Source organism: Anabrus simplex, chromosome 6 (genome assembly GCF_040414725.1).
Source record: "Anabrus simplex isolate iqAnaSimp1 chromosome 6, ASM4041472v1, whole genome shotgun sequence".
In the NCBI taxonomy this organism is placed as follows: Eukaryota; Metazoa; Arthropoda; class Insecta; order Orthoptera; family Tettigoniidae; genus Anabrus; species Anabrus simplex.
The window spans coordinates 325595862-325614418 of NC_090270.1; the positions used below are offsets into that span (position 1 = coordinate 325595862).

At 37.5% G+C, this 18557-nt stretch overlaps 1 protein-coding gene across 3 annotated transcripts in view; it reads right to left on the reverse strand.

Annotated features, from left to right (window-relative positions):
• LOC136875783 (uncharacterized) overlaps positions 1-18557 on the reverse strand; it is a 100254-nt gene that overhangs the window by 71575 nt on the left and 10122 nt on the right. Inside the window, exon 2 of one of the 3 annotated variants that reach the window (XM_067149380.2) lies at positions 7299-7515. The exons of the other annotated variants lie outside the window; for them this stretch is intronic. The gene's annotated coding sequence lies outside the window, so the exon portion shown is untranslated. The remainder of the gene's footprint in view (positions 1-7298; positions 7516-18557) is intronic. 3 annotated transcript variants of the gene reach the window in all.

Here is an 18557-nt window from a genome sequence, read left to right on the forward strand (position 1 = left end):
CTGTGTGGTTAGAGGCACGCAGCTGTGAGCTTGCATCCGGGAGATAGTGGGTTCGAATCCCACTGTCGGCAGCCCTGAAGATGTTTTTCCGTGGTTTCCAATTTTCACACCAGGCAAATGCTGGGGCTGTACCTTAAATAAGGCCACGGCCGCTTCCTTCCAACTCCTAGGTCTTTCCTATCCTATCGTCGCCATAAGACCTATCTGTGTCGGTGCGACATAAAACCACTAGCAAAAAAAAATTTCTCCAATAGGCGTGTTCTCTGCAATAATTTTGAGAAGTACCTGAATTCTAGGAACAGGATGAGGGACAGGAATATTTTTATCAATCATATATAGAAGGATTTGAACTTTCTTCCAGGACTGATTGGGTTTAGGCTTAAATACATGGCTGTGGTAGGAGGTCTTGTCTATAACTATCACAGATGGTCCCTCTAAGTGTCGTAGAATCTTGTCTTCAAACCAGTTTTCAAAGATTTCTGATTTCATGCCGTCATGGTAATCCGCAGGAGCCTCCGCCATTTTAGTACGAGTGACTAGAAGAGCATCACTAATAAAGCCAAACCATCCACAGTAATGAATAACAACGATTCTGTCACCTATGTTGAAGGGGGTTATTACAGCACAATTGTCAGAATCGTCTGTCCAGTTCTTAATTTTGCTACAGTTACTGTAGAACCATATTTCGTCTAGGTATACATCGTATAACCCTAGGCCCAAAGATCTTGAATATCTTGAAGATATCTGTATCGCCAAGCCATTATTTCAGCTGTTTCAGCTTTTAAACACTTTTTAGGTATAGACAGGTACTTAAACCCCATCCTTTTCAGAAGACGACGACATGTCATCGCCCTACATGGAAACTGATAATCTTTCCCAGCTGGCTTCTGTTTCACTGATTCTATTAGGTCACCTATTATCTTATTGGAGATTTTCCATCCCTGTAATACTCAAAAACTCTTCAACAAAGCAAGTCCTCGGTGAAATAATCAATTTTATCAAATTTAAATTTCTGCTTCTGAATTTTTTTTAGTGGGGGTTTCATAGGTATCAACATCACTGATTCTAACTATTTTTTCACCGTAGTAATACAGATTCCTGTCACTTCAGATACTAAATTATTTGAACTGTTACCAGTTATGACACCGACATTTTCTGAAACACCTCGTAAGAAATTTTTTAAGTTTCTCACCAACATCACGTTTGTTTTTATAATTTAACACCTCTGCCAATCATATTTCTGTCACTTTTAGTTGGAGTTCTTGTTGCAGAAGGGGAAGATAATGAAGAAGAAGAAGAAGAAGAAGAAGAAGAAGAAGAAGAAGAAGAAGGAGGAGGAGGTCCAGGCAACTAATTAACTAATTTAATTCCGCTTCATTACATTGTGATTCTTGATTTACCCACGGCCGCAAGAAAACCGACATATTACTGCTCTTGCGCTAAACTAATAAGGAATAAATATTACAAATATCACTTATTCCATATTGTTGTATACAAGATCAGGTATACTGGAACACAACATAAATTTATTGCTTCAATATGACTTTATACAATATATACATGAATTTAACTTAAACTTTTCTTGAAGCTGAGTAAATTCGCAAGTAACTAATCTTGATAGTAGACTGAGAGTCTGTAGAAATGTACTCTTTATACACATTAACTTTATGTACACTCGAAGCTATCTTGATGAGATAGTCTATAAAAAGGTAGAGTTCATGATAGTCGAAAACTATTGGTTTTATAAGCGTAACTTTGCCATGAAATTTCCTACTAACATAATGCAGTTATTTCCATTGGCTTGTCATGAAATGACAGGAATATTCACAATTAGAGAATCTAATGTAGGTGTCAGAGCCTGAGTGAGGACTGAGGATGTGTAGAATACAGGCATCGGGACTCGACGTGGCTGCAGGAACGGGAACTGAGGCAGTGACCAGAGGTGAAACTCATACAACCAGAATTCAGTCCACCTGGCCGAGACACATGTTTAAGAGGGACAGCCTCCGTGTTCGACGTTCGGTGTAATCTGGTGCTGGACACTGGGGAGTCCTACTAAGTGGCTGCAAGGTGCTCCTTTTATAGTGCAGACTGACGTCACAAGCAAGCGCACTGGAGTAGTCTCGTAGAGTCTCGAATAATCCAAGCTGCGGCGTGCGCGGTGGTGGCTGGCGCAGAGCTAGGAGCGCGAAGGACACACAACACATATGTTACTATTAATAATGCTCACTAGGTGACTACACTGCTCTCAACATGAAGAAAGAGTTAAGACTGAAAACAGTGGTTTGGCAACCTCTCCATACCAAGCAAAGATCACTTGGAGCTCATTAATTCAGCAGGGTGCAGGGTGGGATTGACAGCTGGCTTCCAGCTTGCTTCCAAGAACTGGGGCCGTCATGTTTTGTCCCCAACTATAACAGAGCTATAAGAAGGTGGATGTTCTTTCCACCATATTGCATAAAGACTTGGCAGGGATGTATCCACAGGGCACCGGTATTCGCAACAACGGTCCCAAGAAGGCACTGTCTCAAGAAGACTGGGGCCTGGCTACATATGAGTCAATGTGGAGAGGGAAGACCGCTGCATAGCTGTGGTGAATTATACTGCATTTACAACAGTCACTAGAGTTTCAGTTGGCAATAAGTGTAACACAGAGAACTGTAACAAATCAAATACTCGAGGGAAAGCTCCGAGCCAGACGGCCTGTACTGGTCATGCCACTAACTCCGAATCACTGCCATCTGCAACGTCAGTGGTGGCAAGGTAGTGCTCACTGGAGGTCAGAATGGAGATCTTTTGTGTTCTCAGATGAGATTTACATGTAACAAATTTCATCTTTGGTTTTGTACTGACTTATATATAAAAATTATTAACAACTTTTAAATATTCTCAGATGAGAGCCGTTTCTCTCTTGGTGCCAGTGATGGCTGTAGGTTGGTAAGGAGGAGGCTAGGTGAGCACTTGGAACCAAGCTGTCTGTGGCATGGAGACACTGGACCTACACCAGGAGTTATGGTCTGGGCAGTGATCTGCTATGACAGCAGGGGCACTCTTGTTATTATCCCAAGAACCTTGACATCAGATTTGTACATGATGATAATGATGCTTGTTGTTTAAAGGGGCCTAACATCGAGGTCATCGGCCCCTAATGGTACGAAATGAAATGACAACAAAAAGTTCAAAATCATCCACTGACCAAATTTTAAAAAAATGTCATGATGAATGAATGGATGGACATGAACCCAAACAAAACAAAAAACAAGCAAACAAAAAAGATCATAAATATAGTATTACTGACCAAGGGACCACTTCTAAAGCACAATCCTGAATCAAGGATGCTTGATGTCTAAAGGGGTTCAAAATTCAGGGCTAAGGCCCCTCAGAATGGTACACATCACAAGTAAAGTAGAACCATGGTATTTGTCATGTAGGGGTACTAATCGAAAGTAGCGAAGACTCACGGTGTTCCACACAAGATGATACTACTCACAAGTATTGTACTTCGTACAGGTAACACAGACCTATGGTGTTTCTCACACAATGGCGCCACTCATAGCCAACGCAAACCGATGAGGTTCCTCACCTAGGTGTACTAGTCACAGGTGCCGGTATTCCCGTTGTATTCCTCACATAGTGGGTACTAATCACAGGCAATGCAGACCCACGGTGTCGCTCATATAGTGGTACAACTCACAGGCAACGCCCAGACCCGCGGTGTTGCTCACATGAGTATGACGCAAGGGTACTGGAAACCCACAGGAGAACCAACTCTTTGCTGCTACTAATCACAAACCTATTTCGTACCTAATATAGTGGTACTACTCGCAAGTACAAGCAACCCATGGTATTCCCCACGTGATGGTACGAATCAAAAGTAGGTTCATGGTTCTAATTCAATCATCCCTTGGTTGCCCCTTTTAGTCGCCTCTCACGACAGGCAGGGGATACCGTGGGTGTATTATTCGTCTGTGTCCCCCACCCACAGGGGGTAAAAGAGAGAAAAAAGAAGAAGAAAGAAGGGATCCGTCACTTCTACATATGAACGGACGAAGAAAAGCATGGGCCACGAAGGGCGTGAAAATGAAAGACTCCCTAGGCCTCGAATGCTCTAATACCGTCGGGGTCGGAAAAGAACAAGAGTTAACCAAGGGAGGTCAGATAGGGTAGACGAAAGTGAGGAGCCTGGCACAAGTAAGTGGAAGCAATGCCAGGACTCAGCTAAGGGCCCGTGGTCGCCAATCCACACTCCCAAGTTGAGAGCCTCTCGGGCCCTTTTTAGTCACCTCTTATGACAGGCAGGGGATACCACGGGTGTATTCTACATGTGCGTCCCCCACCCGCAGGGGTTATTTGTACATGAGACTGGTGACTGAACCGGATGAGCTGCCATTCATTCGCAGTATTCAAGAAGTGTTTTCCAACAGGATAACGCATCTCCTCATACTGCCAACATACTCTACAGAATGTCAACCAGTTGTCTTGACCTGTGAGATCACCTGAGCTATCGTCCATTGAGAATGTATGTGAAATTATGGGACGACAAATCCAGCATTATCTAATACCAGCAATAACCGTTGTTGATTTGACTGCCCAAGTGCAATAGGCATATATGTCATGTCATATCTGTGGTGTCAATTCATGCAGTAGCACGGGTATGGGATGGCTGGTGTGTTATCATTTATAGACCACTTTTATTGTTTTTTTACGTCCCACTAACTACTTTTATGGTTTTCGGACACAACGAGATGCCTAAATTTTGTCCTGCAGGAGTTATTTAACGTGCCATTAAATCTATCAACATGGGACTGACGTTCTGAGCACCTAAAAACTGTGCTGAGCCAGAGTCAAACCTGCCAACTTGGTCTCAGAAAGTTCAGAAAGCCATTCACGGGAAGGCTCCACATTACTGAAGAGACAGAGTAAAGTGGTAATCGTATCAATCAATCAATCAATACTGATCTGCATTTAGGGCAGTCGCCCAGGTGGCAGATTCCCTATCTGTTGTTTTCCTAGCCTTTTCCTAAATGATTTCAAAGAAATTGGAAATTTATTGAATGTCTCCCTTGGTAAGTTATTCCAATTCCTAACTCCCCTTCCTATAAATGAATATTTGCCTCAGTTTGTCCTCTTGAATTCCAACTTTATCTTCATATTGTGATCTTTCCTACTTTTATAAATGCCACTCAAACTTATTCGTCTGCTAATGTCTTTCCACGCCATCTCTCCGCTGACAGCTCGGAACATACCACTTACAAGCCAATAGGTACGTCACCGCAAACAGATCCCCCTCAAACACAAACCTTCAACTATAACACACGTAGTAAGAAGTCTACTGTTGCAAATACTTCTAACTCATAACGTTACAAGTTATCTTCGTCATCGTCAAATGGTAAGTGTACACGATTCTACTTCAATATTTTTAGAACATCTTTCCACACAATTAACTCTACGTTTCCTTTTACAGATTCCACTATTATATGCCCTTTCAACTAGAATATCAACAAACTCACGTTTTTGCAACATTTGAGCATTGCTTCAAATTTGAGATGATCCATAGAGATCCAATTTAAAACTGTTCTTCAACTATTCTACAACTTCATATCCTCAATGTGTTCTACAACTTCACCATATGCCTCTGACTTTCGTCTTTTATCTTCAAGATTATGATTAACTTCGGATCTCTCGACCAACCTTCTACTTTTATTCTCTCTTCTTTATTTTGAATATATACGATTTTTCGCCATCGTCTAATTGTAACTGCCAGACAGTCAACTTTATTTTTATAGCAATCTTGTTGTATAACAGTCTGTTGTTTTATCCATTGTACTTATTATAGCAGCCTCCTAATGTTAATTTTGTTAATACTTCCACCATTGTAACTCATCACATTGTATATTTTTAAACCATCATTGTTATTTTTAATGTTATTTTACTTCAAATCTCTTCAAGATTTTAAAAATTCATTTCATTATTACATGTTAATTAGACGCTTATTTTCAATCTAAGGTTAAGACAATGGCTGATGATGCCTTCACACAAGGCAAAACATGTACCACTATTAGTTAACAAATCTATGTAAATCATCCAAGACTAGACTTTGTATTGATTAGGTGGTCTATTTAATAAATAACTATCTGTTATTATTCCAATCACATACCACTTAGTCGAGCAGCTCTTCTCCTTTCTCTCAATTCTTCCCAACCCAAACTTTGCAACATTTTTGTAATGCTACTCTTTTGTCGGAAATCACCCAGAACAAATCAAGCTGCTTTTCTTTGTACTTTTCCCAGTTCTTGAAACAAGTAGTCTAATCCTGTTGAGGTACCCAACCACTGGAACCATACTCTAGTTGGGGTCTTACCAGAGACGTATATGCCCTCTCCTTTACATCCTTACTACAACCCTTAAACACCCTCATAACCATGTGCAGAGATCTGTACCCTTTATTTACAATCCCATTTATGTGATTACCCCAATGAAGATCTTTCCTTATATTAACACCTAGATACTTACAATGATCCCCAAAAGGAACTTTCACCCCATCAATGCAGTAATTAAAACTGAGAGGACTTTTCCTATTTGTGAAACTCACAACCTGACTTTTAACCCCGTTGATCAACATACCATTGCCTGCTGTCCATCTCACAACATTTTCAAGGTCACGCTGCAGTTGCTCACAATCTTGTAACTTATTTATCAATCTATTGAGAATAACATCATCCGCAAAAAGCCTTACCTCCGATTCCACTCCTTTGCTCATATCATTTATATATATAAGAAAACATAAAGGTGCGATAATACTGCCTTGAGGAATTCCCCCGTACAGCAGGAAGAAAGTATCATCCATCGCTGTTAGATTGCTATGTAAATTTGAAATATTTAACTTTGATGAAATTAGATCCACTATTTAATTTATATTTCATTCAAAATTTCAGCTATTATTTAAATTTAATTGGTGGTTGGTTTAACCTCACAAGGTGGGGCGAATTTCACTAATTTTGTATATAAGAATGGAGTCAATCTACTAATGTGTGAATCTGATCACTGTTTTTAAGTTTTTTAAATGTCATTTACAACAATATATCAAATTTTATTACAGTCATAATTTGCCAAAATAATAGAATACACCTCATTCTAACAGTAATGCCACACAAAACATTTGAATAGTTCCCAAACAAATCCAAATTACCTGAGTTTGGTAAAAAGATATACTTTCAACATTAAGGATGATTTGCTCAACATCATATACCGATATACAGTATACGTATACCACACCACACCTTCTACCTCCATATTACCTAACCACGATGTAGAGGAGCATGAGGCAAATGTCAGGCTGAGTGGCTCAGACGGTTGAGGTGCTGGTCTTCTGACTACAACTTGGCAGGTTCGATCCGGGCTAAGTCCTCCAGTGGTATTTAAAGGTGCTCAAGTATGTCAGCCTCATGTTAGTAGATAGGCTATACCGGCATGTAAAAGAACTCCTCCAGGACTAAATTCTGGCACCTCCAAAAACTGTAAAAGTAGTTAGTAGGATGTAAAAACCAATAACATTATTATCAGACAAATGAAAATAAAGGGGCAGACAAGGAGGAAAATCTGAGTGAGAAGTAAACGATTTAACCATCGTACAAATTTCCTATCAAAAGAGGGTTAAATATTTCGTGGGCAGTGTTGAAGAAGATAAAATTAAAATGGCATTTTCTTGAGAAAATACGTTGTTGACAGTAATGTTTACTTTGACTTTCTGGAAAATGAACAAGCACCTGATGCAGAAAAAAGCACAAATTGCTCAAAAAGTTGTGTCAGGATACTGATTTTCTAGTTGGTCTTTGAACCATATAAAACCTGCAAAAGTGCAATATTATAATTAGATATGGTTAGTGTCAAAACGGTGTTTACTATGGTCATGAATGAATTCAAGATGTTTGTATAAAAGTATAACTTAGCATTTCTGCAAATGAGGTACTGGTTGTCAACAGAAGTTACCTGCTCGATGTCTTAACTTCACGAGTGCTGCACATCAGAAACTATCTGCTGACAATGACAATTCTTGGTACTGCATATTACAATTCATTGTTACTGTACATCAGTTCATTTAGAACTCAAAACAATGATCAGCTACAGGATAGTTGTTAGGGTGCCGCATCAATATTTCCTTCTTCTTCTCTTCCTATCGTAAATGCAGTTGACCTTCAGCTACTCCCTTTAGCTTGGAGCTGGCGAATATGTACAGAGGAGTCTCTTACCAAGCTCTCCTGGAATATTTTGTTTCTTAAGCAGCTCATCACAAGATCTTCTCCATGTAGCTTTGGTCTTCCTTCACCAGCTGGTGGTTGTTCGATTTCCAAGGCTCAATGGACAGGATGGTATTCATTTCTTTGTTACACATGAGCATACTGATGCTGTTGGTGAGTATTCATTTTTTTCAATGATATCAGTGATGATCATTGGCCCTCATAAATGTTCGTTCTTGACCCAATCTTTGATGGTTACCCCCAATGACCAATGCAGTATTTCAGCAACATGCAGTTGGTGATTATGTCTGGCTAGCCTTGTTCATGTCTTGGCACTGCACATCATTGCAAATCCCACCATTAACTTATAGATCTTTCTTTTCAGCTGTTGACGCACAATACCCCAGACATAAACTTCCATATCCTCGCTCCAACACTGATCCGGTATTTCATATCAGTGACTGCTGTCAGCAGAATGTTGATCACAGAACCCAGGTTTTTAAATTCATCAATATTTCCTATTGTTGAAATATATGTAAATGATTGGATACACACCTCTTAATCAGAATCTCCTAATGAACGTGACGATGTGGGACAAGAGTTATGGAACATGACTGGTGAAAAAATAAAGCTTGTCTTGAACAAACATAATTTCAAAATATCCTTTTCGAAGTTTAGTGTGTGGGAATTACAGTGAAACCTCATTAACACGTTGTGAATTCAAAGTCCCGATTCTTATTGTATTAAATCCGTATAAAATCACATCACTTAACACGTCACAAATTTTTGCTATTACCACTTAGTACGATCGCATTTTTCCTAGCCCTGAAAATGTTATTTGTCATGCCTTGTGAATGAAACGTGATTTCTCGGGTAAGAGCCATTGCCACAGTTGCGTGAACACGGAAAAAATCCTTAAATTCATGAACACCGCATAAGTTGCACTTCCGGGGAGCAAGCCGTTAGCCTCGGGCATGCTCTGTTTTGCTTGCTGATTAGCAGCGAGATTGCTGAATAACAGAGTGAGCCTACAGTATGTACTTCACATTCCATTCAAAATTTAGAAATTTATTTTATGTTGACTGGTGCAGTGAAGTATAGCGAATATTTGTCACGTGATACGGTAGCCTATATCTGGATTAGGAACATACAAACATACCAAGAGTGTCATGAATTTTTGCTATTACTGCTTACTATGAGTACGATCACATTTTTCCTAGCCCTGAAAATGTTATCTGTCATCCCTTGTGGAAGAACCATGATTTCCAACTCGGGTAAGAACCGTTGATTATGGGAAAAGGCCTTCAATTCCTGAACTTCACAGGATAACTTGCACCTTCAGGGAACATGCCGTTAGCCTCAGGAATGTTCAGTTCTGCTTGCTGGTTAGCTGAATAACACAGTGAGCCTATTTGTACTTGTATTTCACATTCCATTCAGAAGTTATAAATTTATTTTTTGTTGAGTGGTACAGTGAAGTATAGCGAATATTTGTTGCATTGACTAGCATGGTGTATATTAGTCTTGTGACAGCCTAGTTATGGTTATATAAAATGTCGTGAAATTTCTTACTAATGAAGATAAAATAAAATCTGTCAGAAAGTGGCCTGGCGTCCACATCTTGAAGTGTGTAGAGGTCGCGAACGTTGAACTTGAACCTTCAAGTTTCAACTCAATAATTCGAGTTGGTCGAAGTTTATTCGAAATGGAGGCCAAAGTCATTCCTGCCAGTCGCACATGATCGAGTGTAACCTCCAATTTATTGTCAAACAGTATGGCCAGAAAATAATGTTTAATAACCTACTGGTCCAAAATAAAAGGCTTCCACTAACATTTGTTTTAGAAAAAGTGTGATCTGCAATAGTACTTTGATATTTTTAATGGACCCCATGCATATGTTTCCATATTTGTTGTTTTTCACAACTTTCAGTGCACTAGTTATTTTATAAGCCCTAGCAGAATGGGTTTACATATTTGTTCTCTTGTGTTTTTCATACCTTTTAATACTTCCCTCTCATTTTCAAAAACGGTATACATAGTTTACACTGCACCCGCAGATCCACGACATAAAATGCCCTCAGGGAGGAAAAATCTTATTTAGTGTTTCCATATCCCTGTTGGATAGTTTTTATTCATATATTAAGCAGTATGTTTTCTCGCTTAACACATTATTCTATGTTGTCCCCTGCAGAAACGTCTTAACAAAGTTTCACTGTATTTACATGTGTTGTTGTTTGAGTCATCAGTCCATAGACTGGTTTGATGCAGCTCTCCATGCCATCCTATTCTGTGCTAACCTTTTCATTTCTACGTAACTACTGCACCCTACATCTGCTTGTCGTATTCATACCTTGGTCTACCCCTACCGTTCTTACCACCTACACTTCCTTCAAAAACCAACTGCACAAGTCCTGGGTGTCTTAAGATGTGTCCTATCATTCTATCTCTTCTTCTTGTCAAATTTAGCCAAATCAATCTCCTCTCACCAATTCGATTCATTATCTCTTCATTCGTGATTCGATCTATCCATCTCACCTTCAGCATTCTTCTGTAACACCACATTTCAAAAGCTTCTATTCTCTTTCTTTCTGAGCTAGTTATCATCCATGTTTCACTTCCATACAATGCCACGCTCCACACGAAAGTCTTCAAAAACATCTTTCTCATTCCTATATCAATGTTTGAAGTGAGCAAATTTCTTTTCTTAAGAAAGCTCTTCCTTGCTTGTGCTACTCTGCATTTTATGTCCTCCTTACTTCTGCCATCGTTAGTTAGTTTACTACCGAAGTAACAATATTCATCTACTTCCTTTAAGACTTAATTTCCTAATTTAATATTTCCTGCATCACCTGCCTTCGTTTGACTGCACTCCATTACTTTTGTTTTGGACTTATTTATTTTCATCTTGTACTCCTTACCCAAGACTTCATCCATACCATTCAGCAGCTTCTGGAGATCTTCTGCAGTCTCAGATAAAATAACAATATCATCGACAAATCTCAAGGTTTTGATTTCCTCTCCTTGGATTGTGATTCCTTTTCCAAATTCCTCTTTGATCCCAATCACCTTCAGAATCGTAAATAGCTTGGTCCAATCAACATTATCGAATGTACTTGCATATGTATTGGTATTTCTCTACTATTTTCTATCTGCAGCATTTCCTTGAAGAGCAAATTATTCAATAAAAGGAAAGAAGAATAGATTATGGCTTCTCAAATACTGTGAAATGTATAGCACTGATAATGTTCCATGTTTGTATTGACTGACTGTTATTCATGACCATAGGCCATTACTGCAATTAGCCATGAATAGCAGAATGTTCGTAAGTTTTCCTCCTTACTCAAAAATTTATTTAATAAGCTGGTTAACTTGTGCAATGTTGTATTGCTGCTTTCATATCTTTTATCTGAATATTATCTTCTCAATGATTTTATTGATGATACTCATACAGCAACTTCAGGTACATCTGCTTCAAGGAAGGTTCAGGAATTAATACAAAATTTTGAATCACCTATAGCAGACTCTGCTTAAGTCTTTATTTAGAACTAGATAGATACCCGTGCTTCGCTACGGTTTTAAGCTGAAAGTTATTATTCAGAGTTTTACATTTTGGAGAGTTCACTGTTAGCTGAACCTGTAAAATACGCCCTCAGTTCGTACGCTAAATGGTTTCTAATCTAACACTCATTTCAACCCCATATGGAAGAATCTTAATATTTCAAACCCTATCTTATTTAACATCTAAGATGTAAAAGTGACCAACCTGTGAAATTTTGATTTTGTACGTCAAACAGTAATGGAGGAAGGAATTCTTTTTATAGGGGTGAATGTTTTAAAATATTTATTAACATATAGAATATAGAAGGCAACCCTTCATAAAAAAATCAAGTTTGTACCTGAAACAGTTTTGGAAGAGTCGATATTGTGTTTTTGAGTGTTAACCACCATCTAAACCCCTTAGGGCAGAAATATTTTGAAGTATATGATATTTTACACCTAGGACATTAAAGAAGACCCTTCTCGTAGAATTACAACTTTGTACATCACTCGGTTTTGGAGGGATGAATAATTTGTCTACAGAGCTAACTGCATTTAACACGTTAGGGGTGGAATGTTAAAAATTATTTCCTATTTCACACCTAGTATTTAAAATATATACTGCTATTTGGAATTTTGTCTTCGTAGATTAAACCGTTTCGGAGGAAGGAATCAATATATTTCTTTTCGCATCTTAACCCCCATTTAAATCTTGGACCAGTTAAATTTGTTTCAGTCCTTCTATAATGTAACACCTAGGATATCATTTGAAATTTTAACTTCATAATTCAAACGTTTTCATATAAATGCGTATTTTTGTCATTATCCTCACCCCCCCCCCCCAGTAAAAACCCCCTTAGGGGTGTATTGTTTTAAGTCCACTTCTTATTTTTATCTTCATAAAAATAATCCAACTCCTTTTACACCCCCCCCCCCCCCATCCCACCTCCTCCACCACAAAATACGTGTGTCTTTGTTTTTAAAGGAGATTAAAAATACCAATGTTTTTGTCTGTAACAACCTTCGCTTTTGAGATATATCCTCAAACAAAGACTTGGACTCATTTTTCAATTTATTTACACACACCCCCCACCACCACTTAATTGGATTTTCCAAAACAAAAGAATATGGTTTCCTTTATTTTCAAAGGAGATTCCAAATACAAATTTTCATGTCTGTAACATCTTGAGTTTTTGAGGTATAATTATCCTCATAAAAATAACTCAACCCCATTTTCAGACCTTTTTCCAACCCCCAACCCTTAAGAGTTTTTTTCTGAAACAAAATGTACATGTTACTTTACTTTTAAAAGATACTGAAAATATCAGATTTCACGTTTGTAATATGTTAAATTTCAGATATACTGTAGATATGCTCATTCTAAAAATTCACCCACTTTAACACTTCCTCCTAAGTGGATTTTCAAAAAACAAATTATGCGTGTTCCTTTACTTTTACAGGAGATTCCAAATACCAAATTTCACATCTGTAACATCTTCAGTATTTAATATATAAGTAACCTCATAAAAAGAATTCACAACTTCCTTCACTTCTTTTCACCCACCCACACCCTTAGGAGGATTTTTCAAAAAAATGCATGTTTCTTTAATTTTAAAGACGATTCCAAATATAAATTTTCATGTGTGTAACATCTTCAGTTTTTGAGATATAAGTATCCACATAAAAAGAATTTCACACACATTTCATTCCTTTTTACAACCACCTTAAGTGAATTTTCTGAAAACAAAAAATATGTTTCTTTATATTTAAAAGGATATTCTAAATATCACTTTTCAGGTCTATGATATCTTCAGTCTGGGAGATACCAGTATCATAATAAAAATAATACAACCCCTTAAGTGTTTTTTCGTCATAATAACAATTAACCTCCTTTTACACCTTAAGTTGATTCCACACATCCATCACACCTCCTCCGCCACAAAATACGTGCGTGTCTTTATTTTTAAAGGAGATTCGAAATACCAATTTTCTCGTCCATAACATCCTTTGTTTTCGAGATATATCTTCAAACAAAGACTTCAATTCATTTACACCCCCCTTCCACTTAATTGGATTTTCCAAAACAAAGAATACGTTTTCCTTTATTTTCAAAGGGGATAAATGTTACTTTATTTTTAAAAGAGGTTAAAAGTACCAAATTTTATGTCTGTAATATGTTCTGGAATTATACTATAGATATGCTCATTTTTAAATTCACCCTATTTAACACTTCCCCTTAAGTGGATTTTCCAAAAACAAATGATGCGTATTCCTTGACTATTACAGGAGATTCCAAATACCAAATTTCACATCTGTAACAAGTTAACATGTTACATTTTTGAGATATACTGCTGATATACTCATTTTAAAAATTCACTCCCTCTTACGTAGATTTTCCAAAAACAAAGACAAAATGTGTTTCTTTCTTTTTAAAGGAGATTCGAAATACCTATTTTCATGACTAACATCTTCAGTTTTTGAGATATAAGTATCCTCATAAAAGGTATTCAACCCCATTTTCACCTTTTTTCACCCCTCTTAAGAGGATTTCCCGTAAACAAAAAGTATGTGTTTCCTCAATTTTAAAAGAGATTCCAAATACCTATTTTCTTGTCTTTAAACTCTTAAGTTTTTGAAAACTAGATACAGTCATTTTAAAAACTCACCCCTCTTTTCACCCCCATAGCCATGGAATATCCAAAAATCGTCCCTTAGTTTTTTTTTTTTTTGCTAGTTGCTTTACGTCGCACCGACAGAGATATGTCTTATGGCGACGATGGGACAGGAAAGGGCTAGGACTGGGAAGGAAGCGGCCGTGGCCTTAATTAAGGTACAGCCCCAGCATTTGCCTGGTGTGAAAATGGGAAACCACGGAAAACCATCTTCAGGGCTGCCGACAGTGGGGTTCGAACCTACTATCTCCCGAATACTGGATACTGGCCGCACTTAAGCGACTGCAGCTATCGAGCTCGGTAATCGTCCCTTAGTAAGCACCTACATTGTAATATGAATGTGTCCTCAAAATTGCATTTCTTTATGTCCAGTAGTTTTGGCGCGGCGATGATGAATCCGTCAGTCAGTCAGTAATAATAATAATAATCGTATGGTCTCAGCTACCGTGTGCAGACATTTCGATTTGACACCATCTGGCTGTCTGCTCATCAATTTCGACGTCCCGTTTTACTCTAGGTCCGTTAGATGGCAGACAGAGTAAACCGGATCTCTCTTGGGCGTCTATGGCTGAGATTTAATTAATTTTGTCGGGTAAATACCAAATGTATCACCAGAGATCTTTTACATGCCGACATCGTACGACATAGAGTGTTGAATGGACTTTTTTCTGCCCTTCAAAAATCCGACTACCTCTGCCGGGTTTGAACCCGCTATCTTGGGATCCGGAGTCCGACACTCTACCACGGATCCACAGAGGCAGTCAGTTAGGACATGTTACTGTATTTTATATATACAGTATATAGAATGGCAACTGTGACTACTTCAGTCCCACACTGAACTCTCATTGTGGTCATCCTGTTATATTTTGCATGTTCCTATCTGTATACGACTTGACCTATCACTGCGTTGGTTTTTTTTTTTTTTTTTTTTTTTTTTTAAGTGGCACCAACACAGATTGAGTTCAGTTCATTGTCTGATCCTTTCCTTCACTGTCTTTTTCCATATCTGATCATAATGTTACATGGAGTAGACTTCGAGCAACCGACCGACCAATCAAATACTGATCTGCATTTAGGACAGTCGCCCAGGTGGCAGATTCCCTATCTGTTGTTTTCCTAGCCTTTTCTTAAATGATTTCACAGAAATAGGATATTTATTGAACATCTCCCTTGGTAAGTTATTCCAGTTCCTAACTCCCCAATTTGTCCTCTTGAATTCCAACTTTAACTTCATATTATGATCTTTCCTACTTTTAAAGACACCCCTCAAATTTATTTGTCTACAAATGTCATTCCACGCCATCTCTCCACTGACAGCTCGGAACATACCACTCAAAGACAAAGAATGTTACAAGTGTTTTAATTTCCACCTATGCAACACAAAGAGAGATCTAGTAATTAAGAACTAAATCTTATCATTAATTACAGGGACCTGTTTCACCCATTATAAGGGCATCTTCAACCTTAATCTCACACCTGTAAGATGAATAATCAGGATGCTGATTGTTCTTACACTTCGTAAAATGAGGATTCTAATGCAGGTGCTTGTTTAACATAAACTTATAAGAATGTCCTTGATTAAAACTGTGGTATCAAGCTGCATGTCACAAGTTATACAAGATTATATTCCATGGAGCACTGAATGGAACCTGATTTAATGTGCCTAATACTGATTAAGGGTGTAGGAAAAATAATTTGGAACATAAACAGCTTAACCTTTGATGTAGAAATGTGTTTTTTGAGAGGATAAGAAAAAGTAACACTGCTAGACTGTTGAAGTTGTTTAAGATGTTAATTTCATGTTAAGATAAGACAACAGTCTTCTTTAAGTTTGTTGTAGAAGAGAGGAAGGGTATTCAATTGTCTGTACTCGTATTTATCTTAGATCAAAGGAGCGAAAGTGGAAGGTATTTTGATGTTGATTAGAGCATGTGGTGTAATGTCTGTAACAAGAGGAGAGTAAGTGCTTAGGAAAAATTTAAACAGAAGGTGGGTTTAAAATAAAAAAACAGTGAGTGTATAATCACTTACCCCTTTATCTGCAATGATGTAAATTAGTTAAAGAAAAACAAAGTTATGTGTATGTTCATTTATCTCTTTGACTGTTATGGTGTTAACCATTTGCTTGGTAGCATTGAAATGACTGACACTTGCGCTTCTAGTGTTGTATCGATGTGAGATTGGCGGAGGAGGGTGTGGTGGAGGGGAGGGGGTAGACGGGGCATTGAGTTTATGAGTTATTGGTTGCGAGAGATTTGCGTGGACAGACAGGGAGGGAGTCATGTTTGGTTGCGAGAGATTTGTTGGGGCAGACAGGGAGGGAGTCATGTATGTTAAAGTAGTGGGGGTTCTAGAAGATGTTAATTTAAGATTTAAGAATGTTGCTTTGTTTTAAATTTAGTGTTTGCAATAATTGGGGTAAAACTGCATATAATGGATTTTTTACTTCAATTAAATCATTGAGGTTTAGATTTTTGTTGTAGTATTGGTCTTAATGTATATAGATGTTTTCAAGTTCATTCATCAATTTTCCTTTAACTACTCTTTTAATAATTGTAAGGACTTGTTCTATCGTGAAAATTTGTTTTGTTTGTTGGCATTATAGTGTTCTAAGAACCTAGTGTGAAAACTCTGACCTGTTTGTCCAATATAAGAGACGTTACATTGCGTGCAGGTGAGCCTGTATATGCCTGAGCCTGAGTAAATTTTTCTGTTTGAATTGACTGTGTTGTGACTGAAAAATAATTTTTGGTTAGTGTTTGTTGTCCTAAAAGCTATACTTGTTTTTTATGGGGTTCGAGACCTGGTGAAAGTTTGGATTGTTGTAGGTGAAGGTAACAAACTTGGATATTTTGGGTCTGTCTGGGATGAGGTTTGTTGTTAATTTTAATTTGACCTTATTGATTAAACGGTTAATCATTTCAGGTTTATACCCATTAATTTTTGCTAAATACTTTATACAATTTAGTTCTGTTTTAAGGTTCTCACGCAACCAATAACACATAAACTTAACGCCCCGCCTGCCCCCTCCCCTCAACCACACCCTCCTCCGCCAATCTCACATCGATACAACACTAGAAGCGCAAGTGTCAGTCATTTCAATGCCACCATAGCAACTGATTAACACCATAACAGTCAAAGAGATAAATGAACATACACATAACGTTGTTTCTCTTTAACTAATGTTTCCTTTAACTGATTTATATCATTAAGAATTATAAATTTCATTCTAATTGGCCCGTATTGAACTGAGATTACATATGATTTATTCAAAATTAGATTTTCCACCTATTCAATACAGTAATTTTTTCAATGCAGATGTTTACATTACTGTATATTATAATATGGTACTAGTTTCGACCCTACTCGGGGTCATCATCAGCCATGAATACTCATTTACATAATTAAGTCACACTGTCCTAAAACAACATTTTAAATGAGACATTATGTTAAAATAAATGATATTACGATAACTAGCTAAAAATGAATGTGTAAATACAAAGATGATAAAACAATATGATCTAATAGGCCGTTATGAGATTGTTATATTTAAGATCAAGTGCTAAAGTTGTGCCTCTTATATGGATTCTAAAAGTATTAATGTTTTCACATAGTAATGAACAAATAGAGCACTACTGTATTACAAGATCTTACAGAATATACTTCAAGGAAATAGTGGTCTCGAAGTGAACCTTTATCGTAAATTCTATTAATGATATGGCCTTAATTTGTCACTGTTAAGTCATACACTATTACAAAATGGAGGCATATATACATCATAAGAGTGATTTTGACACTTTTGGTGCTCCAAACTAATAGTCTAAAAGTGGATTTCTCGTATATCTATATATATAAAATAAGAGTTTTGTCTGTACATTGCTCAGAATTTGAAAAGAATGGTATTTCTGTATCGGTCATGTCCACAGTAACAAGGAAATGCAATTTTTACTTTTCCGTAATTTCTGTCTGTCTGTCTGTATGTATGTATGTACACGCATCACTAGAAAACGGCTGAAGAGAATTTAATAAAAATCGGTATGCAAAGTCGGAGAATAAGTCTCTACAATCTAGGCCATAAATAATTTTATTCACGCTGATTGAAATGGTAGTT